The following is a 12,575-nucleotide window of genomic DNA, read 5'->3' on the forward strand; positions in this document are numbered from 1 at the left end:
AGTCTTGTGAAGGTCACTGGCACCTTTCAGAGTATGGTAACAGCTATGGACTCCAAAAAAGTGTGCAAACATATACTGTTTTAGAGGGTTCATAGACCCTCTAATTCTACTGATATCTCCTAGGTTAAGCGCCTTGACTATAAACTAGCAAGAGACAAGGGATTCTTTGGCCCACATTTTTCTTTACTTCAGCTGTCCACTCAGCTCAGCAGCACCAGCCTTCCCCTCCTAGGCCAAAGCAGGAAAAAAGAAAGGGAGACAAAACTCCAGCCAGTCCATCTCGTTGTTTTTGTTTGTTTGTTTTATTTGGGGTTTTTACTGAAGATTTAGTAAGTGGTATTTCCATGAGATACCATCTCGTGGAAACCAAAAACCACTGTTTGGGAACTGCGTGATTATCAACCACCCTGTGCCCCAACAACCCCTAGAGAACCCAGGTACTGGACTTTCTCGGGGCGCTCCTCTCGTGAGTCCCCACTTCTTCTAACCAGGGTGGCTCTTAGCTCAGTGTTCTAGCCCTGTCCCCAGGTGAGCCTGTCGCTCTCCGCTCCATAGGCTACGACTGAGAATCCTGACATCTCAGGAGAGGGCGAAGGGGCCCGAGCTTGCCAGCAAACAGAGGTAGGGTCTGTGCCCCTTCCTTCCCTGACCCTCCGCCCCTCGTTCTCCCAAGAGTGCACACCCAATGTGGGGGATCGGTCCAGGTCTGTCTCAAGAACTCGGGGTAGGAGCATTGATGAAGTCACCTCTGCAACTCAAAGCAGAGCACCAAGTAGCCTTGGTTTGAGACCCACAGGCTGGTGGCTGGGGAGGTGGGGGTAAACTCACAAGCCCATTCTCACCCCACGGGCTCCATGCCTTTGCGCATGCGTAACACCTCGAGCCAGACTCTAACCCGGTCCGGCCCACGCATGCGCAGCTTTTCGGGGCGCCACCGGGGCGGGGCCCCAAACTTGGGGGGGTCGTCCCCGGCGGCACTCTGCAAAACTCCATTTCACCCCCAACTCCTCTGAGAACCCTCAGAGGCGAACCGCGAGGTCTCACCATTCCTAGACTGCCAGATCCAACAATTTCTCCGCGGCGACGGTAGCAGCCGCAGGGCCAAAGCCGGCTTCCGTGAGGTACGTCTACTTCCGGTTAACGAACCAGGGGCTGGCAATCTCTTCCGGTTCGTCTTGGCAACGTGTGTGAAGGGGGCGTGGCCATGGTACGGAAAGTGTAAATATTTTACTAATAGCGGAAAGTAAAGGCTTTCCTAGTTGGGACAGCATATAGGGAAACGTTAGGGATTATAGGCACCGGAGAGGTAACCCGGCTTGAGGGGTTGGTTAAAGGGAAAGGCGAGACTTAGGGCGAGACCGAGCGGAGCTAATTGAGGCGACGCAGGGAGGGGCGGGACCGCGGACTGGATTTCGACTTCCAAATTCCCACGAGGTATAGGAGTCTGAGGGTTGCACAGGACGTTATGCATTGTTTGACTCCTCCAGAACCTTTAGAGAAACTTCTGTCAGGCCCGCCTGCTAGGCACTAGTCGGAGAGATAATGTAGCTAGGGAGATGTGGCGGACAGAAAGGGCAGAGAGGCTCTCTGAGGAGCGGATGGAGGATCGTGGGCCGCTTTACTGAGAAGGAAGAGACCCTGCGAGAAGGAGTAGTGTCCACTTGGTCCCGTCAGCCGAACCCCACCTGGACGGCTGGGGCCACTTGTGGTCGCCGGGAGGTAAGAGAGAAAACCAATGGAAGCACCTTCAGAGGAGAGTGCCTTGGAAGGAATCTTGGGATGGGAGAATGAGCCTGTCGGAAAAATTGGGAATTTGGGGCTGTGAGAGATGTTCCGGAAAACTAGAAAGACTGTTTTCTAAAAGAGGAATTCTGTTTTATGCTTCCTTTGCGAGGTACTAAAGTGTAGCAGCTATAGAGAGACATACTTCAGCTCAGAATAAGAAAGATTCAGTTCCAAAGCTGTCCATCAGAGGTGTCAAGCACACATAACATGGACATTGCCAGGGAATTCAAGTGTCAAATGAGAGACTGGCCCTTTTGGCCCTGACAGTATACGATGGCCCTCTGCTTCAAGAGTACCCACCTCATTTACTGTTCTGTGGACTTGCTTAATGAGTATGTGCTTATTTTAACTCCCATGAAAGATTTTGAGTTTTATTTTTTAACAGGCACTTGAGTAAATATATTATGTAAACTTGTGAAAATATCAGAAAACCAATGAAATATTTTTTTTTTCTTGAGACAGAGTGTCGCTCCATAGCCCAGGCTGGAGTGCAGTGGCACAATCTCGGCTCACTGCAACCTCCGGCCCCCGGGTCTCGGTTCAGGCAATTCTCCTGCCTCAGCCTCCCGAGTAGCTAGGATTACAGGCACGCGCCACCATGCCCAGCTAAGTTTTTTTTTTTTTTTTGGTAGAGACAGGTTTTCACCATGTTGGCCAGGCTGGTCTTGAACTCCTGACCTCATGATCAGGCTACCTCGGCCTCCCAAAGTGCTGGGATTACAGGCGTGAGCCACAGCACCCAGCCTGAAATAATTTTTATAAAAGGTAATTACACAGAACATTAATAATATTAATGTTATTAAATATATATGAATTCATGATAACTATTAAAAACATACAAAGGAAAAGACAGTTGAAGGAAATGCACCGGAATGTTAACACATGTCCAAGTGGTAGTAGTAGTAATTTTTCTAATTATTTTCCAATTTTTTAATACATGGTTTTTAAATTTTGTTGTTTTTTTTTTTGAGACAGAGCCTTCCTCTGTCACCCAGGCTGGAGTGCAGTGGTGCGATCTCGGCTCCTGCAACCTACACCTCCCGGATTCATGCGATTCTCGTGCCTCAGCCTCCCGAGTAGCTGGGATTGCAGGTGTGCGCCACCATGCCTGGATAATTTTTGTGTTTTTAGTAGAGGTGGGGTTTCACTATGTTGGCCAGGATGGTCTCAAACTCCTGACCTCAAATGATTCACCCACCTCAGCCTCCCAAAGTGCTGAGATTACAGGCGCGAGCCACTGCACCCGGCCGTATTTTATAATGAAAAAAAAATAGGTTCTACACAACTTCTTTTTATTGATTGATTGATTTTGAGGCAGAGTCTCGCTCTGTCACCCAGGCTGGAGTACAGCGGCACAATCTCGGCTCACTGCAACCTCCACCTCCCGGGTTCGAGTGATTTTCCTGCCTCAGCCTCACAAGTAGCTGAAATTACAGGTGCCTGCCACCACGCCTGGCTTATTTTTGTATTTTTAGTAGAGACGGGGTTTCGCCATGTTGGCCAGGCTCGTCTCGAACTCGTGGCCTCAAATGATCCACCCGCCTCAGCCTCCCAAAGTGCTGGATTACAGGCGTAAGCCACTGCCCTGAGCCACAACTTCCTGAGTGAGAGAGGAGAAGGGAAAACTCTTGGCTTCCAGCTGCCTGAGGTAATTCCTTCCCCCAAGGTGACACGAGGGAAAGGTGGTGGTCACCATCATCTCCTATTTGGTGCCTGGAAACTCAAACTTCCCCTCTGGTCCTCAATCGTCCCTACTATTGGATAAAAAGAAACCTAGGCACCCTTGTGGTATGGATGCGGGGATTTCTAAAGGGCTTCCTGCTCAAGATTGTGTTTTCTGTTTACACAGCGTGGTGGACTATACTAGCTATACTTAGTATATATAGTACAGTATCTATACTAGATGAAAGTTCTCAGGATGGTCTTCTATGAAGAGGTGATGACTGAGCTGAGATTTGATGTCGATAGGCAACCAGTCATGCAATAAGGTGGGGTACACTGACACCATCAGAGGGGATAGCTCTGGCTCCAAAGCAGGAAGGAGTTTGGTGAGTTTGAGGAATAGGAAGGACCCCGGTGTGGCTGGAGCAGGACGATCAATAAAAAGAGGGAAAGAGTTGAGAACAGAGAAGTCATCAGTGGGCAGCCCATGCCAGCCCGTGTAGTTCTCAGTATGGATTTTGGCCTTTATTCTTGGTTCATTGCAAAGCTCTTAAAGGATCACAGGCAAGGGCATCCTGTAATATGATCTAAGTTTGAAAATGATCCCTCTGGCTGCTTGTGAAGACTAGATTGCAGGGGGCAAAAGAGGAAGCAGAGAGATCAGATTAAAGGGTATTGCAGTGATCTAGGTGAGAGGTAAAGCCAGGTGGTTTAGCTGGCATGTGGGGGTGGTGAAGATGGACAGGAACTGTGACTGTGGCACATTTTGGAAATAGAACCCCAAGGAGTTGCTGATGGATTGGATATGGGATATGAGGGAAAAGGAAGAATCAAGGACGAGACTGAGATTTTTGGCCTGAGAACTTGGGTGAATGGTAGAACCCCCTGCTTCAGAATATATCCAGAATGTGACCCTATCTTACCAGTTTTCCACGGTCTGCTGGTCCAACTCCCCATTATCCATTATCTGTTACCTGGACTATAGCAAGAGTTCCCTAACTGGTCTCCCAGCTTTCATCCTTACTGCCCTTCTTTAGTTTATTCACAGCAGCTGGGGTATTCCTATTACATTGGCAATCTACTCACATCCTGCTTCTGTTCAAAGTCCTCCATCTTCCTCAGGATAAAAGCTCAAGGCCCACCCCCTGTTGCTTCTCTGACTTCACCTCCTGCTCTTCTCACTTGCTCTTTCAAAAATTTCAGTCCTCATCCCCTGCTCACTGTACCTCTTCTTGGCTTTCTCCTTAGCCCTTATTATCTTCTAATTTACTTATTTTTTTCTGTTTACTGTAGGTTTTCCAGTAGTAGAATGTAAGCTTTAGGAAGGCAGGGTTTTTGTCTACTTTGTTCACTGCTATAGTAGGTGCTTAATAAATATTTATTGAATAAGTATCTTATGTAAATTGACTGCAGAGAAGTCTGTGGGAGGAGCAGGTTTGTACAGGGGCAGAAAAAAAAAGTTCTGTTTTAGACATGTTAAGTTTGAGGTGCCTGTAAGGCATCTCAGTGGTGCTGTAGAATAGAGAGGTGGGCACATTAGTTGGGTCAGGGAAGAAGCCTGGACTGGAGATATCCACTGGGGAGTCATCATCAGGAAGATCTGGATGTGGATGCTTAGGGAGAGAGTGTGGATAAGAGAATGAGGAGGGCTCAAGACCATTGCATGGGACATGCCAACATTTAGGGCAAGGCAGAGGAAGAAGGGCAAGAAAATAAACCAAAAGAAGAATGTGGATAAAAAGAAAAGCTAGCAATGGCACCCATTATCCAGCTTCCAGTTAACTCTTCCTGGCTCTAGAACAGTGATCCCCAAGCATTTTGGCACCAGGGACTGGTTTTGTGGAATACAATTTTTCCACAGACAGGGGGTTGGGGAACATGGTTTCAGGATGAAACTGTTCCACCTCAGATCATCAGGCATTAGATTCTCATAAGGATCGTGCAACCTAGATCACTCGCATGTGCAGTTCACAATAGAGTTCTCCCTCCTATGAGAATCTAATGCCACCGCTGATCTGACAGGAGGCGGAGCGCAGAGCTCAGGTGGTAATGCTCACCCGCCTGCTGCTAACCTCTTGCTGTGCAGCCCAGTTCCTAACAGGCCACGGCCCAGTACATGTTGGGGACCCCTGCTCTAGAGTAGTCTTTCATAGTCAGGCACTCTTTCCCTGGGGTTGATGTGGTTTACAATGGAGGCCACATTCATGGTTCCTCCTGGATCTTTGCTCAGGTCCCCAGGCTCCATCTTCTGGGGGATTAGAACACAGTGGTTAAGAACATAGGCGCTGGCCAGGCCTGGGAGCTCACGCCTGTAATCCCAGCACAGTGGGAGGCCGAGGCCTGCAGATCACTTGACCTTAGGAGTTCAAGACCAGCCTGGGCAACATGGCAAAACCCCTTCTCTACTAAAAATACAAAAATTAGCCAGGTGTGGTGACACACACCTGTGGTTCCAGCTATTCAGGAGGCTGAGGTAGGAGGACTGCTTGAGCCTGTAGAGGTCAAGGCTGCAGTGAGCCATGATCACACCATTGCACTCCAGCTTGGGCGACAGAGTGAGACCCTGTCTCAAAACAAACAAACAAACAAACAAACAAAAAACTCCTCCAAAAATATAGGCTCTGTGAGTACGTAGAACTAAACAATCAAAAAGAACATAGGCTCTGGAGCCAAAGTACGTGGTTTGAAACTGCCTCTATCACCTATCAACTTATGACTTTGAGCAAGTTACATTACTGTGCCCCAGTTTCATCATCTGTGGGGAAATAATAGTCCCCACTTCATTAGGATGGTTGTGAGGAGTAAATGACTACTGAAACACACACGTGGTATATAGCAAGTGTTCAAAAAATGTTAGCTGTTGTTAACTGCTCTTAGGGCTTAGGTCTGAGTGCCTCCTGCCAGGTGGTCTGACTCTAGGACCCAGACTTTGATAGCACAGCCCCTCCCCACTCTTGTCCACTAGAGCAGGACTAGTTGCTCTCTTAGCTAGGGCAGCTACCTCCTGGGACCCAGTCAGAGGACACAGGATCTTGCTGCTGTTGGCTCAAGTATTTTATCTTCCTAGGGAATCAAATCAAATAAAGCTATTGACCAATACTAAGTTACCTTGGGATTCACAATGCAATTTAAGTCAGCGTACACTCTACTTGAGATCTGTATACTGTGTTTTTTTGTTGTTTGTTTGTTTCTGTAAGGGAAAAGAAACTATCAGCAAAGGAAGATTCTCATGCACAGATTGAAACCCTCTGAGATATTGACCCCCTAGGTTAGAGAATCACAGACAAAACTGTATGAAACCTCCAGCCTCTAAGACATGATAAACACATTTTACTGCAAAGGCCAGCATCATGCTCACTGAAGAAATCTGGATTATTCTGATTAATTAGGTATGTTACAAGGATGGTCCCATGACTCTTTTTATTTAATTTTCCTTTGGAAGTACTGGCCTACGTAATTAAAGAAGAGAATGAGATATAAAAACTAGAAGAGTTAAAATATTTATGATATGATAGCCTACATGAAAAATCCAAGGATATCAACTGAAAAACTAATACAAATAAGATATTTTAGGAAAATGGGTAGAAATGAGTATTTTTTTAAAACCGCCTGTTTGAGAATATGAGAGAGTAGATTGTATTGTTTACAACAGCAACAACACAGTAAACCAAGCACAATAAATGTGCTAGATCTAGGTACCTGCATTAGTCTGTTCTCACACTGCTATAAAGATAATACCAGAGACTGGTAATTTACAAAGGAAAGAGGTTTAATTGACTCACAGTTCCACTTGGCTGGGGAGGCCTCAGGAAACTTACATTCATGGCAGAAGGCGAGGTAAAGCAGGCAACTTCTTCACAAGGTGACGAGAGAGAGAATGAGTGTGAAAGAGGAACACTTACATAGCCACCAGATCTCGTGAAAAGTCACTATTACGAGAACAGCATGGGGGAAACTGCCCCCATGATCCAATCACCTCCCACCAGGTCCCTTCCTGGACATGTGGGGGTTATGGGGATTACCATTCAAGATGAGATTTGGGTGGGGACACAGAGCCAAACCGTATCAGTACTCAAAACTAAAATGCCACCAAAGGAAGTTTGAATAAATAGGAAGGCATATTCTATTTTTGGGTAGAAAGACTCACTATTATAAAGATGTCAGCTCTCCATAAATTAATCCATAAATTTAACACAGATCTAATAAAAATACCAACAGAGTACGCAACCTGAATATAAATTCATATGGAGATTTTTGCATCAGGGATAACCATGTTGCTTCAGTAGCATCCTCAGAATGAAAACAACCAACCAAAACAAAAAGAATAGCCATGAGAACATTTTGAAAAGTAAGGTTAATGAGAGGAGAAGCACTGTACCACATATTAATACAATAGTTAAAAAGTAAATCCAGAGGACACTAGCACACGCATAAACATTTTGATCAGGAGAACATAATAGGCCAGGCGTGGTGGTTCATGCCTGTAATCCCAGCACTTTGGGAGGCCTAGTTGGGCAGATCACCTGAGGCCAAGAGTTTGAGACTAGCCTGGAAAACATGGTGAAACCCTGTCCCTACTGAAAAAATACAAAAATTAGCCTGGCATGGTGGTGTGCACCTGTATTCCCAGCTACTCAGAAGGCTGAGGCAGGAGAATTGCTTGAACCTGGGAGGCAGAGGTTGCAGTGAGCTGAGATCGCGCCACTGCCCTCCACCCTGGGTGATAGACTGAGACTCCATTTCAAAAAAAAAACAAAGAGAACATAATAGTCCAGAAATAGACCTGAGGCATTAAAAAGTTTAGTAAATGATAAAGATGGCATTGTCTGTCAGTAGGGAAAAGATGGATGATATAGTAAGTAGCATTGAGACAATTGTGTAGTCACCTGGAGAAAAATAATGTGTCTCTTTTCAGTTCTTACACTAAAATAAATCCATATGGAACAATTATGTTTAAATAAATGTTAGAGGCCAGGCTTGGTGGCTCATGCCTGTAACCCTAGCACTTTGGGAGGCCGAGGCAGGCAGATCACTCGAGGTCAGGAGTTTGAGACCAGCCTGGCCAACATAGCGAAATCCCGTCTCTACTAAACATACAAAAAATTAGCCAGGCATGTTGGCAGGCACCTGTAATCCCAGCTACTTGGGAGGCTGAGGCAGGAGAATTGCTTGAACTTGGGAGACAGAGGTTGCAGTAAGCTGAGATTGTGCAACTGCACTCCAGCCTAGATGACAGAGTGAGACTCCATTTCCAAATAAATAAATAAATGTAAAAGAGTAAAACCACAAATTTATAATGTTACAGTAGAGAAAGTGTTTTCCAGAATGGCACACATTTTCTCATAGCTTTAAAAAAAGACAAATTCTGTCAACATAAAAATCTATAATTTCTACAGAGCGAAAAACACCATAAACAAAGACGAATGGCAAAGTAGGGAAAATATTTGCAACCCGTATCATAGTCAGAGGGGCTAATTTGCTTAATATGTACAAAATCTCTACAAATCAATATGAAAAATAGCAAGTTCAATAAGAAAATGGGATGGTTAATGGAAAGATAAATGGCTGTTAAACATGAAAAAATACTCAACCTCACTCACAAGACAATTGAAACTACCTTTAGTATAATTTTTCACCCACTGATTGGCAAAAAACCTAGATGTTGGACACTTAGCCTTGGCATAGTTGTAGGGTAATAAGCACTCTTGTGTTGCTGTTAGAACTGTAATTCATTAAGACTTGTCAGAATTACAAATGCATAGAATTTCTGATCCAATGTACTTTCACATATGCAAAATAAGTTACATATAAAATTATCAGCCAGATGTGGTGGCTCACACCTGTAATCCTAGCACTTAGGGAGGCCAAGGTGGTAGGACTGCTTAAGCCCAGGAGTTCAAGACCAGCCTGGGCAAAGTGGCGAGACCTTGTCTCTACAAAAAAATGAAAATTAAAAAATTAGCTGGGTGCAGTAGTCCCAGCCACTTGGGAGGCTGAGGTGGGAGGATCTCTTGAGCCCAGGAGTTCAAGGCAGCAGTGAGCTATGATCACGCCACTGCACTCCATCATGGGACAAAGTGAGACCGCCTCTCTTAAAAAGAAAAAAAAAAGAAAACAGTTATCAGCTGGAGCATTGTTCATATTAGCAAGTTTAGCAAAAACCAACTCACACATCTCTCACTAGAGGACTGATTAAATAAATCATTGCACATGCATACAATGGAATATCATACAGCCAGGCTGAAGAGCTGTCACAAAAATCTTTATAGGCCATGATTGAACTTTATCCTAAGAAGAATGAAGAGCCATTAATGAATTTTTAAGCAGAAGTGTGGAATTAGACCTGCATTTTAGATGTCTCTGGCTTAGTATGGAGCATAGATTGAAAGAGTAAAACAGAAGCCAGGGAGATTAGTTGGTGGCCCAATTTAGGGTAGTCACTGAGGGGAAGACACAAAAGATGTAGACGATGACAGGGCTTGGTGAGAGATTGCATGAATGGGTGCAGGAGCTCAGGCACCTATGATGCCCAGTTCAGGTTTGGCAGTGGATAAGGCTGGCAGATATGCATTGAGACCAGAGGCACAAGTAGAGCTGCAGGGTTGGGGATGAGAAGGAAAGGTGATGAATTTCATTTGCGTTGATTGAATTGGAGGTGCCAATGGGCAGCCAGTTGGGATGTGCAGTTGAGCGTTTGCATATACAGCTCTATGACTCAGAGGAGAGATTGGAATTGGGGATGGATTTGGGAATCTTCATCGTACAGCTGATGTTTGAGGCAATAGGGCAATCTGAAGTCATCTTGGGATGTCCTGTGGCATGAGAGGAGAGTCCAGGCACTGGAGCAGCCCCTAGGGAACACAGGCAGAAGAGAATGAAAATCTGCAGGAGCTGGAGGAGTGTGGGGAACGTGGGTGGGAAACCAAGAAGAGCATCATATCACCGACCTCAAGGAAGAGTGTGCTCGGGTTTTACTGGTGTCTGTCTCTCCCTTGATTTAAAATCCTCCACATAAACTGGGTTTTATTTTTCTTTGTTTTCTCCCCATCTGTCTTATCCCATCTTCAATCGGCATGAGGTTTTGTGCATAATAACTATGTCTGTGGACAAGCAAAGGCATGAGTGAGTGACTACAGTTGTAACTGGTGCTTTACATGACTGTTGTGCACACTCCACACCTGCTCCTCTCCTTGCTCTCTCTGTCTCCATTCTTTAAATTCTCCACGTTGTCATCAGTGGCTCTCCATTGCCTACAGAGGAGCATCCTCTGGTTGGCCTTCAAGCCCATCCACATCCAGCCCCAGCTGGGCTTATCTCCTACAACACGTGGTGTGGAACTACACCCAAGCTGGCCACTTGCTGCCACATGAACATGCTCTGTGCTTACACTGTCCTTTTCCCTTGGATTTCCTGCCTCCTGCCCCCTGCGATAGTTCCACCCATCCTTCCACATTTCATGGAGATCTCACTTAGCCCCAAAGGCCTCCCCAAACCTTCACTGCCATGAATGTCTTCCCCGTTCTCTGTTGCACTTTGTCTTGCATTCCCACACTAGCTCCCTACCAGTTACTACTGTTTCTCCACACTGGAGTGTGAGGGGAGTCTGTCCCAATGTCACCATTCCTCCATGACTTGCCTCCCCACCTTTTCAAGTCTCTACTCAAGCGTCACCCTGTGAGGCTTGCCATGACCCCTCTGTTTTCATCGTTAACTCCAGCACTTGGCACAGTACAATTGCTGAAGGAGTGGTGGGTGGATTGTGAGTCCTTGGGAGTTCAGGACAATACTTGAATTTATTTCTGTAACTGTGCCAGTGCTTTGCATCCAGTCAGCACCCTGTGTTTGCAGTAGGCTCCTGGGAAATGAGTTTTACTCACTTCCGTGCCCCCGCTGCCTAATACAGATCATGGCACCACAGTAGGCGCTCAATAAATGTTTAAGGAATCAATAAATGAAAAATTACACATTTAATTGCCTTCAGGAGCCTCCAGAGAGGCCACTGGTTGTACAAACTCACTGGTTTGTGTGTGCTTCCTGCCAGCGCTGACAGGCTGCCTTATGGGCTGGTGACAAGCTGTGTCCTGTAAACCTGGCTGTGCTGAGGGACAGTGACATGCAGCTCACAGAAAGCACTAGGGCTGTCATGGTGGCCAAGCATTTAATACAACGATTGTGGCATTCCAGGCAGAAACACAGCCCGGAAGAAGCCTCAGAGGCAGCCAAGGAGGGGTGGGAGCACTTACTCCTTAGGGAAAGCTTGACTTGGTTTCTACTGTGTGCATGGCCCTCTGAGGGTCGGGGTAGAGGGGAAGCTACAGCTGTGAAAGCAACTGGGCATCCGTCTTAAAGAGTTTCAGGTCTAGTGGGGTTGAGGACAGGCTCACCGATAATCCCAGAACAAAGGCAAGATGGACCAATGCTGGAAGAGATCCACGCACAAAGGCAGGAGAGCCCCCAGGAGAAGGGGAGGCTTAGGGAGGATTAGTGGAAGCTTCGTGGTGGAAGGGCCATCTGAGCTCATTGACTAAGCTTTTTTTTTTTTTTGAGACAGAGTCTCACTCTTGTCTCTCCAGCTGGAGTGCAATGATCTCGGCTCACTTGAATCTCCGCTTCCCAAGTTCAAGCGATTCTCCTGCCTCAGCCTCCCAAGAAGCTGGGATTACAGGTGCCCGCCACCATGCCCGACTAAGTTTTGTATTTTTTAGTAGAGACAGGGTTTCACCATGTTTGCCAGGCTGGTCTCAAACTCAACCTCAGGTGATCCACTCACCGCGGCCTCCCAAAGTGCTGGGATTACAGGCGTGAGCCACCACGTCCGGCCTTCATGACTAGGCTTTCTGAATGGGGTGGGAATTGAAACAGCTTCCAGCTGGTCTCCCTGCGCCCTGCTCCCAGTCTATGCTCATGGTTGCAGCCAGATGATGCTCTTGAAGGGCAGATGATGTCACTTCTCTGCTTAGAATTCTGCAATGGCTCCCATTGCATTCCGGGTGAACAGAGGTCCTTACGGTGGCCTACAAGGCCTTGTGTGATCGGCCTCCCAGTGGCCTCTGCAACGTGGCTCCTCTCACCCTCCCACTCACCCACACCAGGTATCCCGGGCACCTTGCTGCTCCCTGAGTGTGCCA

General features: G+C 46.6%; 1 protein-coding gene across 4 annotated transcripts in view; it reads right to left on the bottom strand.

Moving 5' to 3' along the window:
- Positions 1-1,157, bottom strand: part of MCRS1 (microspherule protein 1) — a 9,800-nt gene extending 8,643 nt beyond the window's left edge. The window contains exon 1 of one of the 4 annotated variants that reach the window (XM_024256991.3): positions 1,045-1,157. The gene's annotated coding sequence lies outside the window, so the exon portion shown is untranslated. The remainder of the gene's footprint in view (positions 1-1,044) is intronic. The other 3 variants (XM_024256992.3, XM_063711740.1, XM_063711741.1) reach the window with 3 other exon arrangements.
- Positions 1,158-12,575: the final 11,418 nt, after the last annotated feature.

The sequence above is a fragment of the Pongo abelii genome, chromosome 10, assembly GCF_028885655.2.
Source record: "Pongo abelii isolate AG06213 chromosome 10, NHGRI_mPonAbe1-v2.0_pri, whole genome shotgun sequence".
In the NCBI taxonomy this organism is placed as follows: domain Eukaryota; kingdom Metazoa; phylum Chordata; class Mammalia; order Primates; family Hominidae; genus Pongo; species Pongo abelii.